The following is a 25645-nucleotide window of genomic DNA, read 5'->3' as shown; positions in this document are numbered from 1 at the left end:
GTATTTACTTGAAGATCTTGCTCCTGTTTCTAGTTATAGCTGCTCGTTTACTTCTGTTTCTGGTTCTAGTTTAAGTAAAAATGCATTGTGGCATGCTAGATTAGGACACCCTCATAATAAGGCTTTAAAACTGATGTTGCCAGGTGTTTCCTTTGAGAATAATGAGTGTGAAGCTTGCATTTTAGGCAAGCATTGTAAGACTGTCTTTACTAAATCTACTACGGTTTATGAGAAGTGTTTTGATTTGATTCATTCTGATGTTTGGACTGCTCCTTGCTTATCTAGAGACAATCAAAAGTATTATGTAACTTTCATTGATGAAAAATCCAAATACACCTGGTTAACTTTAATTCCAACCAAAGATAGGGTACTTGATGCATTTAAGAACTTTCAATCATATGTGACTAACCATTATAATGCCAAGATAAAGATTTTCAGGTCAGATAATGGAGGAGAGTACACGGGACAAGCATTCAAGCTCCATCTATCTCAGCATGGAATACTACATCAGACAAGCTGTCCCTATACTCCACAACAGAATGGTGTGGCTGAGAGAAAGAATAGGCATCTGATGGAAGTGGCCAGGTCCATGATGTTTCAAACCAATGTACCCAAGAAGTTCTGGAGTGATGCGGTCACTACAGCTTGTTATCTCATCAACAGAACACCAACTCTGATTCTGCAAGGGTTATCACCATTTGAGGTATTGAACCGATACAAGCCCTCATTGGAACATATGAAGATCTTTGGGTGTTTGTGTTTTGTGATGGTACCGGGAGAATTAAGAAACAAGCTTGAAGCTAGAAGCTCCAAGGCAATGTTTGTTGGATACTCATCAAGTCAGAAAGGATATAAGTGCTATGATCCTAACACAAGGAGAGTGTTAGTATCTAGAGAAGTGAAGTTTGTGGAAGAAAAAGGATATTATGAGGAGCAGATTCAAGAAGATTTGAAAGATCTCACTTCAGATAGAGCTGCAACCTTGAGGATAATACTAGAAGGACTTGGTATCAATATGGATCAAGGACAGCAAGAAGTAAGAGGCACTACACCAATACCGAATCATCAGACGTCCAATCTTGAACATGAGGGGGGGAATGGAACAGAAACTCAAACTCAAAGTCATGAAGAGAGTTCTGGTTCTCATGATCAAGCTGTGGAGTCAAATGATCAACAAGAAGGAGCTGAAGCAAGTCAGCTAAGGGATGAAGGAGCTGAAGCAAGTCAGCCAAGAGAAGAAGCAAGAGAAGAAAGTACACGAGAAGATGTACAAGACATGGAGTTACCGGCACAAGAAGGGCCAGTGTTGAGAAGAAGTACAAGGCTGAGAAAGGATCCTTCCAGTTGGGTAAACACGAGAGTGTACTACAATGCTCAAGCTGTGAAGCATCCTACTCAGGCCGTGTGTTCTTTCTCTCAATATCCAGAAGCACATTGTGCATTCATGGTAAACTTAGATGAGAATCACATTCCAAGAAGCTATGAAGAGGCAATGGAGGATAAGGAATGGAAGGAATCAGTAGGAGCTGAGGCAGGAGCTATGATAAAGAATGATACATGGTTTGAAAGTGAACTACCAAAAGGGAAGAAGGCAGTATCTAGTAGATGGATCTTCACAATCAAATACAAGGCTGATGGACAGATTGAGAGGAAGAAGACTAGATTAGTAGCAAGAGGGTTCACTCAAACATATGGAGAGGATTACATTGAGACATTTGCACCAGTAGCCAAGTTACATACCATTAGAATTGTACTAAGCTTGGCGGTTAACCTTGGATGGGGATTGTGGCAAATGGATGTGAAGAATGCATTCTTACAAGGAGAACTTGAGGATGAAGTCTACATGTATCCTCCACCAGGTCTTGAACATCTAGTGAAGAGAGGGAATGTACTGAGGCTAAAGAAGGCTATCTATGGGTTGAAGCAATCACCAAGAGCATGGTACAACAAGTTGAGCACAACTCTGAACGGCCAAGGTTTTAAGAAGTCAGAATTGGACCATACTCTCTTTACCCTCACTACTCCCTCAGGTATGGTTGCTCTCCTTGTGTATGTGGATGATATCATTATCACAGGAAGTGATAAGGAAGGTATCAAAGCAACCAAGGAGTTTCTAAAGTCTATGTTTGAAATAAAAGACTTGGGAGAAATGAAATACTTTCTTGGAATTGAGATTTGTAGATCCAAGGAAGGTTTGTTCATGTCCCAAAGGAAGTATACACTTGATCTTTTGAAAGGTGCAGGTGCTTATGGAGGCAAGACAGCAAAGATGCCAATGGAGGATGGCTACAAAGTACCAAGAGAGGGGGAGATTGAAGACAGCAAGCCATTTCATGATCCTAAACTCTATAGAAAACTTGTTGGCAAATTGATTTATCTAACCATCACAAGACCTGATATATGCTTTGCTGTGAATCAGGTGAGTCAACACATGCAGCTTCCCAAGGAACATCACTGGCGTATGGTGGAGAGGCTGCTGATGTATCTAAATGGCTCGCCGGATCAAGGTGTATGGATGGGGTGCAATGGAAGCACAGAAGTGGTGGGCTATTGTGATGCTGATTGGGCAGGTGATAGAGCTGACAGAAGATCAACAACCGGCTATTGCACATTCATTGGAGGCAACTTGGTGACTTGGAAGAGTAAGAAACAGAAGGTGGTGTCATGCTCTAGTGCAGAAGCTGAGTATAGAGCTATGCTGAAGCTTACAAACGAGCTAGTTTGGATCAAGGGCATCTTGAAGCATTTGGAGATAGCACAAGACACTCCAATGACAATGCATTGTGACAACCAGGCCGCCATTCACATAGCCTCCAACTCGGTGTTCCATGAGAGAACAAAGCACATTGAGGTTGATTGCCACAAGGTGAGGCAGATGATTGTCCTAGGAGTCATCTTGCCATGTTATACTAGGAGTGAAGATCAGTTGGCTGATGTATTCACCAAGGCTGCGAGGCAAAAGACAATGGAGTCCATTCATATCAGATTGGGCCTCATTGATCTTGGGAAGAGAAGCAGCTGATCCCCTTAGTCATGAGATCTTTACTCTTTTTCCCTCATTAAGGTTTTGTCCCAATGGGTTTTCCTTAGTGAGGTTTTTAATGAGGAAGATCTCATGGCTGTCCAAGCTTAGTCTTTCACAAAGCTAAGCTTGAGGGGGAGTGTTGAGATGAGCTGAGTATATGGAGATGAAGAGATAAGGAGTTGAAGAGAAGAGGAGATGAAGTACTTAGGGAAGTTTGGGAGAGTATGGTACGGCAGGCCGTACAAGGCCGTACAAGGCCGTACCATCCAAACCTCAACCAAAACTTACCATACCTTATCCAAGTGAGACGGTAACTAAGGAGGAGTGACTTGGGTAGCTTAGGGAGAGGATCAGACCGTTGAGAGGATAAGGGAACGCGGTGCCAGGCTGGAACAGGCTGGAAAGCTGAAGCACCTTTAGTCCAAGATGCCATAAGCGTGTGAGCCATCCTGACCAATCATTCAAAAGGCGCCCTTGACTCCACACGGTTGAATAGTGCTCAGTTCCCTTCTTGTAAACCCTTGTGTCTCTCTTATAAATATGTAACCTCACTCATTAATAAGATAAAGCAAGTTTTGAGACTCTCTCTTAGTCTTTAAATCTCAATGGTTCCATATTAGACTCCTAATCTCATTTCATACTCTAATCTTCACTAAATCGTTTCTAGTCTTTCCTAAACACTCAGATTACTCTAAACATTACTAAAAATCATACTCTCTTGCCTAGACACGCCACTGCCTAGACCCGGATGGCTCCTTCTTCTTCAGTTGCTTGCAATGGACCTTCTGAACCTTCTTGGTCCGACTGATAGCTCACTAAACTCCCCTCCTCAAGCTTGGATTGAGTATAGGTCCAAGCTTGCAAGTGAGCTTCAGTGAGACTACACATCAGTGGCGCATCACCACTTCTTTCTCAACTCTCCATTGCTCCACACAATGGGCTAAGTCTTCCTCTTTCAACTCGGATGGATGGTGAACCAAGAACACCTCTTGTGAACCTGAAACATCACTCAAACTCCAGCAAAGATAAGACACAAGTGCATTGGGTCAACCATTGATGCATCACCAAGTTTGAACACCAATGTCTTTAAGCAATGCAACAGATTAAACTAGACATTTTCAAGTTCTAATCTTTGCAAGCAAACTCTCTAAGCACAAGTAAGATCATAACAGATTCAATACAAGCTACCTAGGCAATTTTTAAAGCTTCTTTACTCAGCATTTAGACATGAATCTAATGCTTCAATGTAAGACAGCCATTTGACAGTATGCACTAACCTTAATCAGTTTCAATTCATGAATGCAACAATACAATCCATCACACATTCATTTATAACTTAGGCTAAGCATTACTATCATCACTTATCATCAGACAATGCATTACTTTCAATCTGTTTTCAGTTCATGAGCTTCAAACAATACCATTTCATTTAGCAAACTCATTACTTAACAGGAGCAAGCATTTTACTCTTTAAACACTAAACAAGCCTTTAAAGCATCCTGGGACAGATTCAACTAATTTTATTTAGCAATCACACATTATCCTCAGTTTTTTTCAAACAATACACATCACAATAACCAGGCACAGTCACACCACAAGCTCAATATCAAGAAGGTTTTAAAGAATCGCTTACACAAGGAACCAGGTTGGTTCCTTAACCTTTCATGAAACCGGCCATGCTTTGTTGGTCTTGAGAGTGTGGATCGTCACCCACCTCTTTCACCTTCTGTTCATGGCCTCCATCTTGTACCATCAGCTTCAAAGACCCCTCCTTTCTTCATCTCCACTAGGCGCCAAGCTCTTGACACCATCTTCTTTGGAACCGGATGTGATCTTCTCTTGGACAAGGTGCCTTGGTACAAGGATAGCTAGGCCTTGTCCATACACCTTTGCTTCCACTGAGAATCACCACCAGGACAGGAAGAGAACAGGATGAGGAACCATGAGAACTCGACAAGCTTCAGTCTTCTTCTTCATAAGAAGCTGAACCGGATGGAGAGAGCTTCTATGGTTTGGATTTGAGCTGAGGAGAGAGCAGTGTGTTTGCGGAAGCTTCAGCTCAGGTTCTGATGAACCTGGCTCTGATACCATGTGAGATTTGAGAGCTCTGGCTGTGTATGTGTATGAAAAGCCATTAAAGGCAAAGATAAGGTCTTGAACTAGTTGAATAAGAGGTCTGATGAAACTAGTATGAACTTGAATCAGAAACAGAGAGACTTTGAGAGATTAAGAGATTAGAGACTAAGAAAGGGGTAGATTAAGGGAATCTGATCAAGAACACACTTTTATAATTATGAAGGAGATGGGGAAACCCCCCATACTCTCTTAAGAGATTACAAAACGTCCAAGACACATCCTTATATAGGCTTTACATCATTGCAACTCATAAACCTATATCTGATGGCTATAATTAACTTAAGGGAATGGATGGTGTAGATGAGATGGTCTTCTTGTAATATCTGATCACTTTAATTCAAACAAGGCAAGCTGGCGCCTGATCACTGATTGGCTCTCCTTAGGCTCCTCTTCATCTTCCCAAGTTACTGTCCAGATTCATAGTCAAGGCTGCTCTTCCTTTCCAGCAACAGCCAGCCTGTTTCTTTACTAAAGTAGCCAATCACACTCCAAAGGGATCTTCTTGATACTCCTTTGATGCCTTAGGATCAGAACCTTATCCCTTCGTCCAGCACACTCTAATGCTGCCCTATTCTTGCACAGACTTAGTACAAGCTTCCCGAGATGTCAGGCTGCGCCCTATTTTCGCACCAACTTCATATCTTCTCAAATGGTCGAGTTATGCACTTTTGGGATCGACCTGGTGCGTACGGATCCGTACGGTCCGTACACGTCCGTACCAAATCCGTACTACCTCACCCTAACATTGCACACTCGCCCATTTGCTCCTCAACACTCTTCTAAGTCTCTCCTAGACTTTTCCCTTGCTTAGAACATCCCTCATATCACTTCTGAACACCTTTAGACTCCTCATCACTCTTGATAGGCAATCTTTAAAGCTCTTGCCCTATCTTTGTACAAGATCCATCTCAACTTAACACCTTTAGCTCCTCCATTCCTTTCTTCAAGTTAACAATAAGCACCTGCACCTTTCAAAAGATCAAGTGTATACTTCCTTTGGGACATGAACAAACCTTCCTTGGATCTACAAATCTCAATTCCAAGAAAGTATTTCATTTCTCCCAAGTCTTTTATTTCAAACCTAGACTTTAGAAACTCCTTGGTTGCTTTGATACCTTCCTTATCACTCTCTGTGATAATGATATCATCCACATACACAAGGAGAGCAACCATACCTGAGGGAGTAGTGAGGGTAAAGAGTATTAGATTTTGTGATTTAAAGAGTGATTAAGTTTAATCTGAGACTTAAAGAGATTGGAGATTAAGAACAAGAGAGAGAGAGACTCAAAACTCCATTAATTAATAACTGATGAGGTTTACAAGTATTAATAGAGAGAGCAACAAGGAAATTCGAAATGTATAAGCATGTGTAGTCAAATGACAGGCTGGAACTCCTTTTGAATCACTTGGCTGTGCTTTCTCACATGCTTGCACTAGTATAAAAGCATCCTCTCCTTTCCAGCATCATACAGGCTGTCAAAGTGCTCCCTTATCCTTCCTTATCCTTTCTGGTCGAATCTTATCTCTTCTCTTCACTAAGTTACCTTCTTATCCCATCAGATAACTTCCCCAAGTTGTTACTGTGGTTAAACTAAAGTTACCACAGTAAAACTCCAAAGTTACTGTCTGCTCCAAATCTCTTCCTCTCTCAATATATCAACTCTTTATTCTCTCATCTCAACACTCCCCCTCAAGCTTGACCATGTGGAACAAGTCAAGCCTGGAAGGACCATGAGATCTCCCTCATTAAAACCTCATTAAGGAAAACCCATTGGGACAAAACCTTAATAAGGAAAGAGTAGAGATCACATGATCAGGAGAGTGTATAGACTAGCCCTTAGGCGAGAGATCAATGAGTCCTAACCTGATGTGTATGGACTCCATTGTCTTTTGCCTTGCTGCCTTTGTGAACACATCTGCTAACTGATCCTCACTCCGAGTATAACAAGGTAGAATTACCCCAAGAATCATCATCTGCCTCACCTTGTGACAATCAACCTCAATGTGCTTTGTTCTCTCATGGAACACAGAATTAGATGCAATGTGGATAGCTGCTTGATTATCACAATGCATTGTCATTGGCGTTGCTTGAATAATCTCCAGATGCTTCAAAATCCCTTTTATCCACACTAGCTCATTTGTAAGCTTCAGCATTGCTCTATACTCGGCCTCAGCACTGGAACAGGACACTACCTTCTGCTTCTTACTCTTCCAAGTGACCAAGTTACCACCAATGAATGTACAATAGCCTGTGGTTGATCTTCTGTCTGCTCGGTCTCCAGCCCAATCTGCATCACAGTAGCCTACAACCTCAGTACTCTTGTTACATCCCATCCATACTCCAAGACCAGTAGTTCCATTCAGATACATCAAGATCCTTTCCACCATCCGCCAATGGTGCTCCTTAGGAACTTGCATGTGTTGACTGACTTGATTCACCGCAAAACACACATCAGGTCTAGTAATGGTAAGATAAATCAACTTCCCCACTAGCTTCCTATATAGCTTAGGATCATGGAACGGATTGCTATCCTCAATCTCCCCCTCACGTGGAACCTTGTAACCATCCTCCATTGGCATCTTGGCTGTCTTTCCTCCATAGGCATCTGCTCCCTTCAAGAGATCAATCACATACTTCCTTTGGGACATAAACAATCCTTCCTTTGATCTGCATATCTCAATCCCAAGAAAATACTTCATTTCCCCCAAGTCTTTAATTTCAAAGCTTGCCTTGAGATACTCCTTTGTAGCCTTAATACCTTCCTTATCACTGCCTGTGATGATGATATCATCCACATACACAAGCAACACCACAATACCAGATGAGGTGGTTAGGGTAAAGAGAGTGTGATCCAATTCTGACTTTCTGAACCCTCTCCCATTCAGTGTAGTACTCAACTTGTTGTACCATGCCCTTGGAGACTGCTTGAGACCATAGATAGCTTTCCTCAACCTCAACACATTACCCTTCTTTACTAGATGTTCAAGACCTGGTGGTGGATGCATGTATACTTCATCTTCCAACTCTCCTTGAAGAAATGCATTCTTCACATCCATTTGCCACAAATCCCACTCAAGATTCACAGCTAAAGATAATACAATCCTGATAGTATGAAGTTTAGCCACAGGAGCAAAGGTCTCAACATAGTCCTCACCATATGTCTGAGTAAATCCTCTTGCCACCAACCTAGACTTGCGCCTCTCTATTCTTCCATCAGGATGAAACTTGATTGTGAACACCCATTTACTAGTCACTGCCTTCTTCCCTTTAGGCAGCTCACTCTCATACCACGTTTCATTCTTAATCATGGCTCCGGACTCATCAGCAACTGAATCTCTCCACTCCTTTAAAGCCATAGCTTCTTCATATGTCCTTGGAATATAGCTCTCATCCAAGCTTACTGTGAAGGCTGTATGCTCGTCCGGAAACTCTGCAAAGGAACACATAGCTTGAGAAGGATGCTCCACAGCCTGGGCATTGTAGTACACTCTCGTGTTTACCCAGTTGGAAGCATCTCTCTTCACCCTTGTGCTCCTCCTTAGCTCCTGAACTTGTTCTTCTTGTGGCTCTTGCCCATCTTCACTTGATTGAGCACCACTCTCATTTGACCCATTAGGATCTCCTTCCCACTCTCCACTCTCATCTGAGCCAGTAGACTCTCTTTGCCCATCTCCACTAGACTGAGCACCAGTCTCTACTTCCTGTGTCACCTCTTGATTATGCTGGCCTGAATCTTCTTGATTTTGCACTTGCTCATGAGATTCAGTTCCATTCCCCCTCTCATGATCAAGAGAGTTTCTCTTTCAGCTTCACTAGTCGGATTGGAAGACTCTCTTCTTCCAGATTCCTGATCCTGGGATAACCCTATCCCTAGCTTCTCCAACAGCACCCTCAGTGTTGTTGCTCTATCAGATGGAGCTTGAGACAAATCCTTCAGATTTTCCCACTCCTTTTCTTCATAATACCCTTTTGATTCAATAAACTTCACTTCTCTAGATACCATCACTCTCCTTGCTTCAGGATCATAGCACTTGTATCCCTTCTGAGTGATAGAGTATCCAATGAACATAGCCTTAGTACTCTTTGCCTCCAGCTTGTTTCTCTGTTCTCCTGGAGTCATGACATAGCATACACACCCAAATACTCGTAGGTGATCAATAAAAGGCTTGCTCTTATTCAGCACCTCAAATGGAGACAGATTCTTCAGTATCTTGGTTGGGACCCGGTTGATGAGATAGCAAGCAGTCTGTACAGCATCTCCCCAAAAACGTTTTGGGACATTTGCATGAAACATCATCGACCTAGCAACCTCCATCAAGTGCCTATTCTTCCTCTCAGCTACACCATTCTGCTGTGGTGTGTAGGGACAACTGGTCTGATGCACAATCCCATGCTTGGCTAGATGACTCTTGAAGGCATTGCTGATATATTCACCTCCGTTGTCTGATCTCAGTACCTTCACAGTGGCATTGTATTGATTAGATACATATGCTTGGAAGTTCACAAAAGCTTCTAGCACCCTATCTTTAGATGGAAGCAATGTGAGCCATGTATACTTAGACTTCTCATCAATGAATGTCACAAAGTATTTATGGCTGTCTCTAGACATGCATGGAGCGGTCCACACATCCGAGTGAACTAGATCAAAGCAATGCTCATAAGTAGTCTCAGATGTTGGGAAAACAGTCCTACAATGCTTTCCTAATATGCATGCTTCACAATTCAAGTGATTGAATGACATATTAGGGATTATCAATTCAATGGCACGAGCATGAGGATGTCCTAATCTAGCATGCCAAGTAATACTATCAATCTTCTCAGCAGTACTACTCAAGCAAATAGAATCAAAGGGATTAGAGGTCTTAGCCAAGTTGAGGTGGTATAGCTGATTCTTGCTGTCTCCTCTGCCAATAACTCTCCCAGTCTTCAAATCTTGAAACTCAACTTCATCAGGTCTGAATACTACTTGACAATCAAGATCAATGGTAGCTTTCTTCACAGATAATAGATTTGAAGTGAACTGAGGCATGTAGAAGGCAGCCGTGTCCTTCTCAAACAGTTTTAGCTTTCCCACTCCTTCTATTGGGATCATGGCACCATTAGCTATCATAACACTCCCTGTTGCAGCCTTGATCTCACTTATAAGCCTCCTATCACTGATCATATGATGACTTGCTCCAGAATCAATCACAATGGGTTTAGAAGCTCCGGATTGTATAGCATGCTTCCTGCTTGCTGCTAAGGCTTGTACTTGTTCCATGAACACTCTCCATTCCTTCCTGGTGATGCGATCATCAGCTCCACTCCCTTTCTCCTGCTCTTTTAACACCCCACTGTTTTCTACTGATTCCCCCATGTAGGCTGAGTAAGAACACTCTCCCACAACTCTCTTCCTACCCTTTCCTATGTTGATAGAAGCTTTGGATAGCATTCTGCACCTCCTCTTCTTCCGGAAGCCCTCACTCCTACTCCCGGTTAGCCTCCATGAGCTCTCACTCCTACTCATGGTTAGCTTCTGGAAGCTCTCACTCCTACTCCCAGTTGGCTTCCATGAGCTCTCACTCCTACTCATGGTTAGCCTCTCATCATCTCTCATTATCTCATACGCCCTTCTTATAAGCACACAGATCTCTTCCATTTCCGGAAGCTGTTCCCCTCTTAGAACCATCTCCACCAGCCACCCATATGATGACTCCATGCTCGCCAAGAGCTTCAAGACCGTCGCTTGCTCTTGTGTAGTATCCCCATCCACATGGGATCTCAACCCTTGTAGTTCAATCCAAAAATGTTGTAGCTTCCTCACATGGTTATTGAACCCTTCTCTTCCTGGTTTAACTTCACTAATCACCTTCTTGACTTCATACACTCTCCTAAGACTGATCTTGTTCTCATAAACATCTTCAATCTTCTCAAGCAGTGTACTTTCTTCAAGACTAAAGCAATTTCCACTTGTTTCCCTTGCTGTCTGATCTTTCTCAGCAGCTTTCCCCTTCAAAGACTCTTCCTTCTCATGGTTTCTCCAAACTCCACACCTTTTCAGAGTTGTTTTCATTTGTGAGAACCACCCCCACTCATTCCCTCTCTCTTTCTTCTCTTCACGCCTTGTTGTACCAGATTGAAGCAGCTCCATTTTCTTTAGCCTAGATCTTCCCTCAAATGCTTCTAATCTCCCACGCCAAGCTTAACTACAAGCTAGACCCCTCTTCTGACCTTGTCACACGCCTAAAGAGACTCCCTTGAAGCTGACTCTCCAAAAGAAACACCAACAGACACAAACTTGACTTTTAAAGGATCTAGCTCTTGAAAAATCTCAAGAACTCTCAAGAACACTCAAGAACACTCAAGAACACTCAAAAACATTTATAAAAACGAAATCACTCTTTCCTTTTAAAGGAACCTGGCTCTGATACCATATTAGATTTTGTGATTTAAAGAGTGATTAAGTTTAATCTGAGACTTAAAGAGATTGGAGATTAAGAACAAGAGAGAGAGAGACTCAAAACTCCATTAATTAATAACTGATGAGGTTTACAAGTATTAATAGAGAGAGCAACAAGGAAATTCGAAATGTATAAGCATGTGTAGTCAAATGACAGGCTGGAACTCCTTTTGAATCACTTGGCTGTGCTTTCTCACATGCTTGCACTAGTATAAAAGCATCCTCTCCTTTCCAGCATCATACAGGCTGTCAAAGTGCTCCCTTATCCTTCCTTATCCTTTCTGGTCGAATCCTATTTCTTCTCTTCACTAAGTTACCTTCTTATCCCATCAGATAACTTCTCCAAGTTGTTACTGTGGTTAAACTAAAGTTACCACAGTAAAACTCCAAAGTTACTGTCTGCTCCAAATCTCTTCCTCTCTCAATATATCAACTCTTTATTCTCTCATCTCAACAAAGAGAGTATGGTCCAATTCTGACTTCTTAAAACCTCGGCCGTTCAGAGTTGTGCTCAACTTGTTGTACCAAGCTCTTGGTGATTGCTTCAACCCATAGATAGCCTTCTTTAGCCTCAGTACATTCCCTCTTTTCACTAGATGTTCAAGACCAGGTGGAGGATACATGTATACTTCATCCTCAAGTTCTCCTTGTTGTGAGATTTGAGTAAAGTAAAAGATAATCTGAGTTTAGATAGGAATAGAGAAGAGATTAGAGTAGATTTGAGAGATTAAGAGACTAATGGAGAATCATTGTGAAAGTATATAGAGATTGATTTGTTTAGAACTGTCTAATCTTATTAATCATGAGCTTACAGCTTATATAGGTCCATACACATTAGGGTTTCGAAATCATAAGGATAAGAAAGCATGTAGAGTCAAAGATGAGCTGGTGCTTTAGTTTGAATCGGCCAATGATAGTCTCCATAGGTTTGAAGCATCTTCTTGATCCAAGACTAGATGCTCTTCCTTTCCAGTTCTTGCCAGCCTGTCCTAGCTGTCAAGCCGCGCCTCCCTTATCCTCTCCAACGTTCGGATAAGGCTTTGGTCAAGTGTAACTTCAAGTCGGTCCATGTAAGTTACCCGGAGAGTTACTTGGCCGCTTTTACCTTTGTACGGCCAATGGTACGGCCTATCCGTCCGTACCATCCTTGTCAGCTCATTCCTCCTCTTAACTCTTTGCTCTCTCTTTATGTTCTCAATTCCTTTGTGTCTTTACCTCAAATGCCTCAACTCATCTCAACACTTGTAAGAATGCATTCTTCACATCCATTTGCCACAATCCCCATCCAAGATTAACTGCCAAGCTTAGTACAATTCTAATGGTATGTAACTTGGCTACTGGTGCAAATGTCTCAATGTAATCCTCTCCATATGTTTTAGTGAACCCTCTTGCTACTAATCTAGTCTTCTTCCTCTCAATCTGCCCATCAGCCTTGTATTTGATTGTGAAGATCCATCTACTAGATACTGCCTTCTTCCCTTTTGGTAGTTCACTCTCATACCATGTATCATTCTTGATCATAGCTCCTGCCTCAGCTCCTACTGATTCCTTCCATTCCTTATCCTTCATTGCCTCTTCATAGCCTCTTGGAATGTGATTCTCATCTAAGTTTACCATGAATGCACAATGTGCTTCTGGATATTTAGCAAAAGAACACACGGCCTGAGTAGGATGCTTCACAGCTTGGGCATTGTAGTACACTCTTGTGTTTACCCAACTGGAAGGATCCTTTCTCAGCCTTGTACTTCTTCTCAACACTGGTCCTTCTTGCGCCATCTCTTGTTCTTCTTCTTGTGGCAGCACACTTGGTTCAGATCTTTCTTCTCCTAGCTGACTTGCTTCAGCTCCTTCTTCCCTTAGCTGACTCTCTTCAGCTTCTTGTTGATCATTTGATTCCACAGCTTGATCATGAGAACCAGAACTCTCTTCTCTACTTGTCTCTTCACGGTTTTGAGTTCTTGTTTCATTCCCCCCCTCATGGTCAAGATTGGAGGTCTGATGATCCGGTACTGGAGTAGTGCTTCTTCCACCTTGATTCATGTTGATTCCAAGACCCTCTAGGATAATCCTCAATGTTTCAGCTCTATCAGAAGTGAGATCTTTCAAATCATCTTGAGTCTGCTCCTCATAGTATCCTTTTTCTTCAACAAACTTCACTTCTCTAGATACTAACACTCTCCTTGTGTTAGGATCATAGCACTTGTATCCTTTCTGACTTGATGAATATCCAATAAACATTGCCTTTGAACTCTTAGCTTCTAGCTTGTTTCTTATCTCTCCAGGCACCATCACAAAACACAAACATCCAAAGATCTTCATATGCTCTAGAGAGGGTTTGTACTGATTCAGTACCTCAAACGGTGATTGTCCTTGAAGAATCAGAGTTGGTGTCCTGTTGATGAGATAACAAGCCGTAGCAACTGCATCACTCCAAAACTTCTTAGGCACGTTGGATTGAAACATCATGGACCTGGCTACTTCCATCAAATGCCTGTTCTTCCTCTCAGCCACACCATTCTGTTGTGGGGTATAGGGACAGCTTGTCTGATGAAGGATTCCATGCTGAGATAGGTGTAGTTTGAATGCTTGTCCCGTGTACTCTCCTCCATTATCTGACCTAAAAATCTTTATCTTGGCATTGTAATGGTTAGTCACATAGGCTTGAAAGTTTTTAAATGCATCAAGTACCCTATCTTTGGTTGGAATTAAGGTTAACCAGGTGTATTTGGATTTTTCATCAATGAAAGTTACATAGTACTTATGGTTGTCTCTAGACAGGCAAGGTGCAGTCCAAACATCAGAATGAATGAGATCAAAACATTTTTCATAAACAGTAGTAGACTTGGTAAAGACAGTTCTACAATGCTTGCCTAAAATGCAAGCTTCACACTCATTATTCTCAAAGGAAACACCTGGCAACATCAGTTTTAAAGCCTTATTATGAGGGTGTCCTAATCTAGCATGCCACAATGCATTTTTACTTAAACTAGAACCAGAAACAGAAGTAAACGAGCAGCTATATCTAGAAACAGGAGTGAGATCTTCAAGTAAATATAGCTCTCCTTTAGTCACTCCCTTTCCAATCATCTTGCTGCTTTTAATATCCTGAAACTTCACATCATTAGGACTGAATATAACATTGCATTGCAAATCAGTAGCACATTTCTTAACAGATAACAAGTTTGAAGTAAATTCAGGCATATAAAAAGCTTTAGTTTCCTTATCAAACAGTTTAAGACTTCCTATTCCTCTAATAGGAATCTTATCTCCATTAGCAATCATTACATTTCCATTCATTGGTACAATGTTTTTAATCAAATTAGTGTCACTTATCATATGATGAGATGCACCTGAATCAATCACTAATGGCTTAATGTCATGAGAACTAGCAATATGTGCAAGGATACTAGATGGTTTGAATGCATGATCATTTCTAGCAAAGTTTGCAATCCTAGATTGATTTACCATTTCTATCAAGCTCTCATGCATCCTATCAGTTCTAGTTAGATTCTTATAGTTCTCTACTACACTAGCACCAAATGAATACCCAAAGGTGTTACCATTCTCCTTGAACAACTTAATGAGAGCATCAAGGTCGGATCTCCTTAGATACTCTTGATCATTGTTCCCACGGTTGCTTGGTGCTCCAGTGTAGGCTACAAGAGACTTCCCATCACCTGCCTCACGCCCATCTATCTCCTTTCCTTTGTTTGTACCAGCACCACTTGTACCATCCGAGACATTAGCCCTTGCCTCACGATCCTTCATGAACTTAGCCGGCTTGAGGTGAGGGTGGAGTATCCAGCATTGGCTCTTCTTGTGGCCATGCTTCTTGCAGTGATCACAACTCCCATTGAACCTCCTCTCCTCAAACTTCCCATGCGCAGCCTTGTTTGCTTGTGGAGCTTCACTCCCCTCCTCTTGAGTTGCTTGACTTGCAAGGGAAAGGTCTCCTTTCTTCCCAAACAGCCCAATGGAGCCTTGCTCCTTCTGAATCCGTGCACACACATCCTCAAGGTCAGGTAGAGTATCCTCCCTAAGTAGGTGCTGGATGAGACCGTTGTACGCTGGGTTTAGGGTGAGGAGTAACCCAAAGACCTTATCTTGCTCTCTCCTCTTGTTAAGCTCATCAGCATCCGTTGTGCTTGGCCTAAGCATCTCCATCTCGGACCAGAGGCTTCTGAATCTTCCTAGATGCTTAGTGAACTCCATGTCTTCTTGTACAAGGTTGTTGATAGCTTGCTTCACCTCAAACACTCGGCTTAGGTTTGAAGTGTTGCCATACACCTTCTTCAAAGTATCCCACAGCTCTTTAGCAGACTCACAGTAGCTGTATGCATCCAGAATAGCCGGCTCAAGGGACGCATGAAGCACAGACATCACCAACATGTCCTCTTGATGCCACTTCTCTTCTGCCTTGCTTGCGGCTTCATCTTCAGCCTCTCCTTGAGTGATGAGCTTTGGAGCTTCTCCTGGCGTGATGTGCTTCCAAAGCCCCTTGCTTCCCACTGTGGTTCTCACCATCCGAGACCACACCAAGTAGTTGTTTCCCTTGAAACACACCGCCACTTTCATGTTCATGTTCATCCCACTCTCCATGTTGAATGTAGAACCCTTTAGACTTCAATAACTTTCTCTTGAGGTAACTGTCTTGAGCGAACACTAGTAGCTTCACCTTTTACCCACACAGCTTCAATAACACCTCACGCAACCAATAGAACTCAGAAAGACTACCCAGAACCGCTTAAGAACACACGAACACAAAACTGTCTCTTCAAAGCTTCAATCTTGAATCTTTAAAGAACCCAACGAAACCAAGTTTCCTATGAACCTGGCTATGATACCATATCACTTTTAGGATTGAGTAGAGTAATCTGAGTAAATAAGAAAGACTAGAAGTGTTTTAGAAGAGATTTGAGTATGAAATGAGATTAGGAGTCTAGCATAGAATCATTGTGAGAATAAAGACTAAGAGAGACTCATAACTTGCTTGATTTTATTAATGAGTGAGGTTACATATTTATAAGAAGGACACAAGGGTTTACATATTTATAAGAAGCACTATTGAACCGTGTGGAGTCAAGGCAATGGATTCAAATCAACCACTAGGATGCACCACACGCTTATGGCATCTTTGGACTAAAGGTGCTTTAGCTTTCCAGCCTGTTCCAGCCTGGCACCGCGCGCCCCTTATCCTTTCAACGGTCTGATCCTCTCCACTAAGCCCTCAAGGTAACATCTACTTGTTACCGTTTCACTTGGTCGAGGTTAGGTAACTTTTGGTCGAGGCATTTGGTACGGACGGTACGGCCATGTACGGCCTTGTACGGACGTCCGTACCATGCTTGCCCAAAGTCCCCTCATTCTCTTCCTCCTCTTCTCTTCCACTTCTTATCTCTTCATGTTCATATCTTCAACTCATCTCAACAAAGTGAACCTGAAACTCAAGAAAATGGCCAAGAAGGAGTCGGCTTGAGTGAAGAAGGAGAAGAGCTCAACTCAGGTTCTCATCATCAAGGTGAGCAAAGCCAAGAAGATGAAGAACATCAGAGTGAAGTTCAAGAACCAAGTACACAAACTGAGCCGGTTCAAGAACAAGAACAACCTGTATTGAGAAGAAGCACAAGGCTGAGAAAGGATCCTTCTAGTTGGGTAAACACGCGAGTGTACTACAATGCCCAAGCTGTGGAGCATCCTTCTCAGGCTGTGTGTTCTCTTGCTCAATACCCTGAAGAACATTGTGCTTTTATGGTAAACTTGGATGAGAACTACATTCCAAGAAGCTCTGAAGAGGCAATGATGGATAAGGAATGGAAGGAATCAGTTGGAGCTGAGGCAGGGGCTATGATCAAGAATGATACATGGTATGAGAGTGAGTTACCGAAAGGAAAGAAGGCTGTGACTAGTAGATGGATCTTCACAATCAAGTATAAGGCTGATGGAACAGTTGAGAGGAAGAAGTCAAGACTGGTTGCAAGAGGTTTCACTCAAACTTATGGAGAAGATTACATTGAAACCTTTGCACCAGTAGCTAAACTACACACAATCCGGATTGTATTAAGCTTGGCTGTGAACCTTGGATGGGGCTTATGGCAAATGGATGTGAAGAATGCATTTCTACAAGGAGAACTTAAGGATGAAGTGTATATGCATCCTCCTTCAGGCTTGGAACACTTAGTGAAGAGAGGAAATGTGTTGAGACTAAAGAAAGCTATCTATGGGTTGAAGCAATCACCAAGAGCTTGGTACAACAAGCTGAGCACTACCCTTAATGGCCGAGGATTCAAGAAGTCTGAACTAGATCACACTCTCTTCACACTCACTACTCCCTCAGGTATGATTGCGCTCCTTGTGTATGTTGATGATATCATTATCACAGGAAGTGATAAGAAAGGTATCATTGCAACCAAGGAGTTTCTTAAATCCATGTTTGAGATTAAAGACTTGGGAGAAATGAAATACTTTCTTGGAATTGAGATATGTAGATCCAAGGAAGGGTTGTTCATGTCCCAAAGGAAGTATACACTTGATCTTTTGAAAGGTGCAGGTGCTTATGGAGGCAAGACAGCCAGGATGCCTATGGAAGATGGCTACAAAGTCCCACGGAGGGGGAGATTGAAGACAGCAAACCTTATCAGGATCCTAAACTCTATAGAAAACTAGTTGGTAAATTGATTTACCTTACCATAACTAGACCTGACATTTGTTTTGCTGTGAATCAGGTGAGTCAACACATGCAAGTGCCTAAGGAGCATCATTGGCGTATGGTTGAGAGGATCTTGATGTATCTCAATGGCTCACCTGATCAAGGAGTATGGATGGGTTGCAATGGGAGCACTGAAGTGGTTGGATACTGTGATGCGGATTGGGCTGGTGATAGAGCAGACAGGAGATCAGAGCAGACAGGAGATCAACCACAGGCTATTGCACATTCATTGGAGGCAACTTGGTTACGTGGAAGAGTAAGAAGCAGAAGGTGGTCTCTTGCTCAAGTGCAGAAGCTGAGTATAGAGCTATGCTGAAGCTTACCAACGAGCTGGTGTGGATCAAAGGCATCTTGAAGCATTTGGAGATTGATCAAGCCACGCCAATGACAATGCATTGTGATAACCAAGCAGCCATCCACATTGCCTCCAACTCGGTGTTTCATGAGAGAACCAAACACATTGAAGTTGATTGTCACAAGGTGAGGCAGATGATCATTCTAGGAGTCATCTTGCCATGCTACACAAGGAGTGAAGATCAGTTGGCTGATGTGTTCACCAAGGCTGCAAGACAGAAGACAATGGAGTCCATTCACATCAGGTTGGGCCTCATTGATCTTGGGAAGAGAAGGAGCTGATCCTCTTGGCTGTGAGGTCTTTACTCTTTTTCCCTCATCAAGGTTTTGTCCCAATGGGTTTTCCTTGGTGAGGTTTTTAATGAAGAAGATCTCATAGCCATCCAAGCTTAGACTTTCACAAAGCTAAGCTTGAGGGGGAGTGTTGAGATAAGATGAGGATATAAGGAAGGAAGACTTATGGGAACTAGTTGAGCTTGGGGAGTTAAGGCATAGCATGGACGAGCCATCCGTACAAGGCCGTACAACATCCGTACTAGGCCGTACAAAGGGAGGAGGTAACTCAGTCATGGTGAAACAAAGTTACCCGAGTAACTTTGTATGATGGGAAGAAGCTTTGATCACTTAGGCAAATTGATCAGACCGTTGAGAGTGGATAAGGAAGGGAGAAGGAGCGTGTGATAGACTGTCATGGACTGGAAGGATAAGGCATAAAGCAAAAGATGCCTCACACACGCGGATGCTCCCATTGGACGCTTTCAAATGGGCGCTCCTCTTATGCTTTGACCTCACATGCTTGTATACTGAAACCCTAGTGTCTTCTACTTACTATATATTGTATCTCAATCTCATTAATGAAAGTTAGACAGTTCTAATCACTAAATCTCTCTACACATTTCACAATGATTCTCCATTAGTCTCATAATCTCCCATTCTACCTTAATCTATCTCATATTCTCTCCTAAACTCAGATTATACTCTACATTTCTCAAACTCATAATGGGAGTTGGGATGAAGAAGTTATCCCACTTTCAAATCAGGTGATTCCAGTTTCCAGTTTGGGAATAGGACAGCTTTTTCGTCGTTCAAATCAAGCCAGGATGAATCACTTTGTGAGAAGCTTGATTTGGATACATAAAGTGGTGGAGAATCACCAGGAAGTTGAATAAATCTCATAGGAGTTGGCATGAAGAAGTTATCCCACTTTCAAATCAGGTGATTCCAGTTTCCCAGTTTGGGAATAGCACAGCTTCTTCGTCGTTCCAATCAAACCAGGATGAATCTCTTGGTAAGAAGCTTGATTTGGATACATAAAGTGGTGGAGAATCACCAGGAAGTTGAATAAATCTCATAGGAGTTGGCATGAAGAAGTTATCCCACTTTCAAATCAGGTGATTCCAGTTTCCCAGTTTGGGAATAGCACACCTTCTTCGTCGTTCCAATCAAACCAGGATGAATCACTTTGTGAAAAGATTGTTTTGGATACATAAAGTGGTGGAGAATCACCAGGAAGTTGAATAAATCTCATAGGAGTTGGGATGAAGTAGTTATCCCACTTTCAAATCAGGTGATTCCAGTTTCCCAGTTTGGGAATAGGACAGCTTTTTCGTCGTTCAAATCAAGCCAGGATGAATCACTTTGTGAGAAGCTTGATTTGGATACATAAAGTGGTGGAGAATCACCAGGAAGTTGAATAAATCTCATAGGAGTTGGCATGAAGAAGTTATCCCACTTTCAAATCAGGTGATTCCAGTTTCCCATTTTGGGAATAGCACAGCTTCTTCGTCGTTCCAATCAAACCAGGATGAATCACTTTGTGAGAAGCTTGATTTCGATACATAAAGTGGTGGAGAATCACCAGGAAGTTGAATAAATCTCATAGGAGTTGGCATGAAGATGTTATCCCACTTTCAAATCAGGTGATTCCAGTTTCCCAGTTAGGGAATAGCACAGCTTCTTCGTCGTTCCAATAAAACCAGAATGAATCACTTTGTAAGAAGCTTGATTTGGATACATAAAGTTGTGGAGAATCATCAGGAAGTTGAATAAATCTCATAGGAGTTGGAAAGAAGACGTTATCTCACTTTCAAATCAGGTGATTCCAGTTTCCCAGTTTGGGAATAAGACAGCTTTTTCGTCGTTCAAATCAAACCAGGATGAATCACTTTGTGAGAAGCTTGATTTGGATACATAAAGTTGTGGAGAATCACCAGGAAGTTGAATAAATCTCATAGGAGTTGGCATGAAGAAGTTATCCCACTTTCAAATCAGGTGATTCCACTTTCCCAGTTTTGGAATAGCACAGCTTCTTCGTCGTTCCAATCAAACCAGGATGAATCACTTTGTGAGAGGCTTGATTTGGATACATAAAGTGGTGGAGAATCACCAGGAAGTTGAATAAATCTCATAGGAGGTGGCATGAAGAAGTTACCCCACTTTCAAATCAGGTGATTCCAGTTTCCTAGTTCGGGAATAGCACAGCTTCTTCGTCGTTCCAATCAAACCAGGATGAATCACTTTGTAAGAAGCTTAATTTGGATACATAAAGTGGTGGAGAATCATCAGGAAGTTGAATAAATCTCATAGGAGTTGGCAAGAAGAAGTTATCCCACTTTCAAATCAGGTGATTCCAGTTTCCCAGTTTGGGAATAGCACAGCTTCTTCGTCGTTCCAATCAAACCAGGATGAATCACTTTGTGAGAAGCTTGATTTGGATACATAAAGTGGTGGAGAATCACCAGGAAGTTGAATAAATCTCATAGGAGTTGGCAAGAAGAAGTTATCCTTCTTTCAAATCAGGTGATTCCAGTTTCCTAGTTCGGGAATAGCACAGCTTCTTCGTCGTTCCAATCAAACAAGGATGAATCACTTTGTAAGAAGCTTGATTTGGATACATAAAGTGGTGGAGAATCATCAGGAAGTTGAATAAATCTCATAGGAGTTGGCAAGAAGAAGTTATCCCACTTTCAAATCAGGTGATTCCAGTTTCCCAGTTTGGGAATAGCACAGCTTCTTCGTCGTTCCAATCAAACCAGGATGAATCACTTTGTGAGAAGCTTGATTTGGATACATAAAATGGTGGAGAATCACCAGGAAGTTGAATAAATTTCATAGGTGTTGACTTGAAGAAAGAAATGGAGCCAATGGAGGAGTTGGGTTGAGTTTGGGTCTTGAGCAAGAATAGGGCAAGACCTCCGGAGATTGTCTATCAAGGCTTTAGGAGTGTTCAGGAGTGTCCAGAAGTATCCAAATGAGGTGTGCAAAGTTAGGGTCAAGTCCAGGAGGGACTTAGACATACTTAGACACCATTTGGAGTCAGTTGGGTGATGGTGCAGAAATAGGGTCGAGCATCGGTACGGATGGTACGGACCGTACGAACTTAGGGCGACCAAGATCATGTTCAGACTCAACCATTTGAGAAGATTGGGAGTTGGTGCAAAAATAGGGAGAGGTACGGACAGGCGGTCCGTACCATCGACCGTACTTGTTCCGGATCAACCTGAAATGAAGCTGTGCAAACTTAGGGCGCAAGAGAAGACAAACCTGAGTTATCTTGTGACTGTTTGTGGATAAGGGAGAGCTAGGGCGTGGTCAATGACAGGCTGTCTTTGAGCTGTAAAGGAAAAGCAGCCTTGACCATGTATCTAGCCATCTTTGTGAATAAGGTTCATGGGAGCCTTAAGGGAACCAATCAGGAGCCAGCCCTTGCTTTGACCAGTTTGAATCAACCAATCAGCATCCATCACGTCCTCAGCAACCCACCAGACTCCATCCTAGCCATCCATTTCAATTCAGTCATTTCTATCCATTAGATTAAGGGTTTATGAGTTTGCAATGTGTAAAGCTTATAAATAAGCTATGTATGGACGTTTTTGTGTCTCTCAAGAGAGTGAGGGGGATTTCCCCTCCTCCTTCATAATACAAAGTGTGTTCTTGGATAAGAATCCCTCAAACTACCCCTTTCTTATACTTAAATCTCTTAATCTCTCTAAATCTCTTGTTTCTGTCCAAGTTCATACTGTTTTCATCAGACCTTTCTCTCTTCAGTTCAAGCTCTCATTTCGCCCTTAGTGGCTTGTTCTCACACACACAGCCTGAGCTCTGAAAACCTAACATGGTATCAGAGCCAGGTTCATCAGAACTTGGTTCCAGCTTCCGCATATACATCACAAGCCTAGTCTCATCTCAAATCCAAGCCATTGAAGATCTGTCCTTTGGGTTCTCTCTCTTCAAGAAGAAGGTGTATGAAGCCAAGGAGGTTTATCATGGTCGTGCCTCCTCTCTCCAGTCCATTAAAGGTGTGTCTCAACTCTGGTCCAAGCTGAAACCGTTCAAGAAGAAAGCTTTCCCCTTGTTCCTGAAGTTGGTGACTTGGAGCTGTGAAGAAAGGTGGAGCCTTTTGAGTTGTGGTTTCAAGGAGAAGGTTATGAACACAAGGAGAGGGTGTTGGGTGACGATCCAGCTCTCTTACCCATCAGATTCGTGACCTATTACCAAGGAGGCTCAAGGAACCAGCTCAGGTTCCTTGGTTGTAAGCTAATCCTAAACCTTCTTGATATGAGCTTGTGATTGAAACTGGTTGTGTGTTGTGTTGTGTAGTGTTGCAATCCGTGGGTTCTTGATATGAAATGCTATATTGTATTGTCTAGTTCAGTCCCAGGATGCTTTAAGAGTCTTGTTTGATGTTGAGAAATAAAATGCTTACCCGGTTTGGTTATGATTGTGCTAGGATGTTAGAAACTGTCTAAATCCTATTAGCTTTCATTAAACTGAAATCACTTAAGGTTTTGCATTGTCTGATGTTGATTGATGATTAATATTGCTTTGCCTCAGTTATAAGTGATGTGTGTTAGGATAATAGAAAGCATTGGCTGATCTTGTTGCATACATGAGCTAGAAACTGATTAAGGTCACAGCATATTGTCATCTTGTTGCTGCCTTAACATTGAGCACATAGATGGATGTCTATGATTGCGGATTAAGGCAGGGTTGATTGCCTAAGTAGCTTGTCTTGAATCTGATTTGATCTTGCTTGTACTTAGAGAGATTGCTTGCAAAGATGTGAACTTGATAATGCTTGTTTCAATCTGTTGCATAGCTTGTGACATTGGAGATCAAACTTGATGATTAGTCAAGGATTGATCCCAATGCTTGTGTCTTATCTTTGCTGGAGTTTGAGTGATGTTTCAGGTTCACAAGATGTGCTCTCTGTCCATCACCAATCCGAGCAGAAAAGGAAGACTTTACCCATTGGGAATGGTCGCTGTGGTGTGTGTGTGGATACTCAAGGCGAGTGGTCATCACCTAAGTCTAGAGGAGACCGGTGACCAGAAGGCATTGGAGATAAAGGGAAGGGTTGATCAGTGGTTGAAGCGCACTCTATGAGATGTTGCGCTCCTGATCTTAAGGATCATTGAGGCTCACTTCAAGCTTGGACCCATACTCAATCCAAGCTTGAGGAGGGGAGCAAAGTGAGCCACCTGATGATCCTGTTGCTCAATGACCTGTGTTAGTCAAGGCTTGCAAGCTGATCATGGAGTGATCCAGCCGAAGTGGAGGGAAGAAGAAAGTCACTCAACAAGCTAGTGTGAGATGCTTGGAGAGTGGGCTGAGGTATCTCCTCAGTGCAATGGTGATGTAGTGGAGGATTCAAGCATCAAGTCTGAAAGAGATGGAGGTGCTCTCCACAAGGCTTATCATGGAGCTAACATGCGCTCACTATCAAGCTTGGACCTTTCCTATACTCGGTCTCAAGCTTGAGGGGGAGTGTGGATGAGCTTGCATGATAAGAGAAGGAGCTGTTAAGCTCAGCAAGTGAGGGATTCAAGTGGTGTGTGAAGAGCAGCCACTCCTCAACATTTAAACAAGGGAGTAAACCTGATCAATCTCTTTATATACATTCATGATAGGTTTATCTCTTGAGAACTGATACACTTGTGGAATGATGTATCAGGTACCTTACTTGGAGACTCAATGGAGAGGATCAGGTCGTTCCTAGCCTTTCAAGATGGCATGAAGTCAGGTGAAAGGGGGAGACACTAAGCCGGTTCTATAGAAGAGTCTAAGAAGGTGTTGTGAAGTGAAGAGGCCGTGATCCAGAGCCTATGTGCCTAAACCTCAGTGATACTAAGGCACATAGGCTCACTGGCCAATCCCTAGGCCTTGAAGGCTCTACTCTTTTTCCCTCATCAAGGTTTTGTCCCAAAGGGTTTTCCTTGGTGAGGTTTTTAATGAGGGAGTTCTTCAAGGTTCCAAGCTTGGCTTAGGATCACCTAGAGTCAAGCTTGAGGGGGAGTGTTGACTTGAAGAAAGAAATGGAGCCAATGGAGGAGTTGGGTTGAGTTTGGGTCTTGAGCAAGAATAGGGCAAGACCTCCGGAGATTGTCTATCAAGGCTTTAGGAGTGTTCAGGAGTGTCCAGAAGTATCCAAATGAGGTGTGCAAAGTTAGGGTCAAGTCCAGGAGGGACTTAGACATACTTAGACACCATTTGGAGTCAGTTGGGTGATGGTGCAGAAATAGGGTCGAGCATCGGTACGGATGGTACGGACCGTACGAACTTAGGGCGACCAAGATCATGTTCAGACTCAACCATTTGAGAAGATTGGGAGTTGGTGCAAAAATAGGGAGAGGTACGGACAGGCGGTCCGTACCATCGACCGTACTTGTTCCGGATCAACCTGAAATGAAGCTGTGCAAACTTAGGGCGCAAGAGAAGACAAACCTGAGTTATCTTGTGACTGTTTGTGGATAAGGGAGAGCTAGGGCGTGGTCAATGACAGGCTGTCTTTGAGCTGTAAAGGAAAAGCAGCCTTGACCATGTATCTAGCCATCTTTGTGAATAAGGTTCATGGGAGCCTTAAGGGAACCAATCAGGAGCCAGCCCTTGCTTTGACCAGTTTGAATCAACCAATCAGCATCCATCACGTCCTCAGCAACCCACCAGACTCCATCCTAGCCATCCATTTCAATTCAGTCATTTCTA

The sequence above is a fragment of the Brassica napus genome, chromosome C5, assembly GCF_020379485.1.
Source record: "Brassica napus cultivar Da-Ae chromosome C5, Da-Ae, whole genome shotgun sequence".
Lineage (NCBI taxonomy): Eukaryota > Viridiplantae > Streptophyta > Magnoliopsida > Brassicales > Brassicaceae > Brassica > Brassica napus.
The sequence above is the reverse complement of the archived record's forward strand: the minus strand, read 5'-3'. Positions refer to the sequence as shown.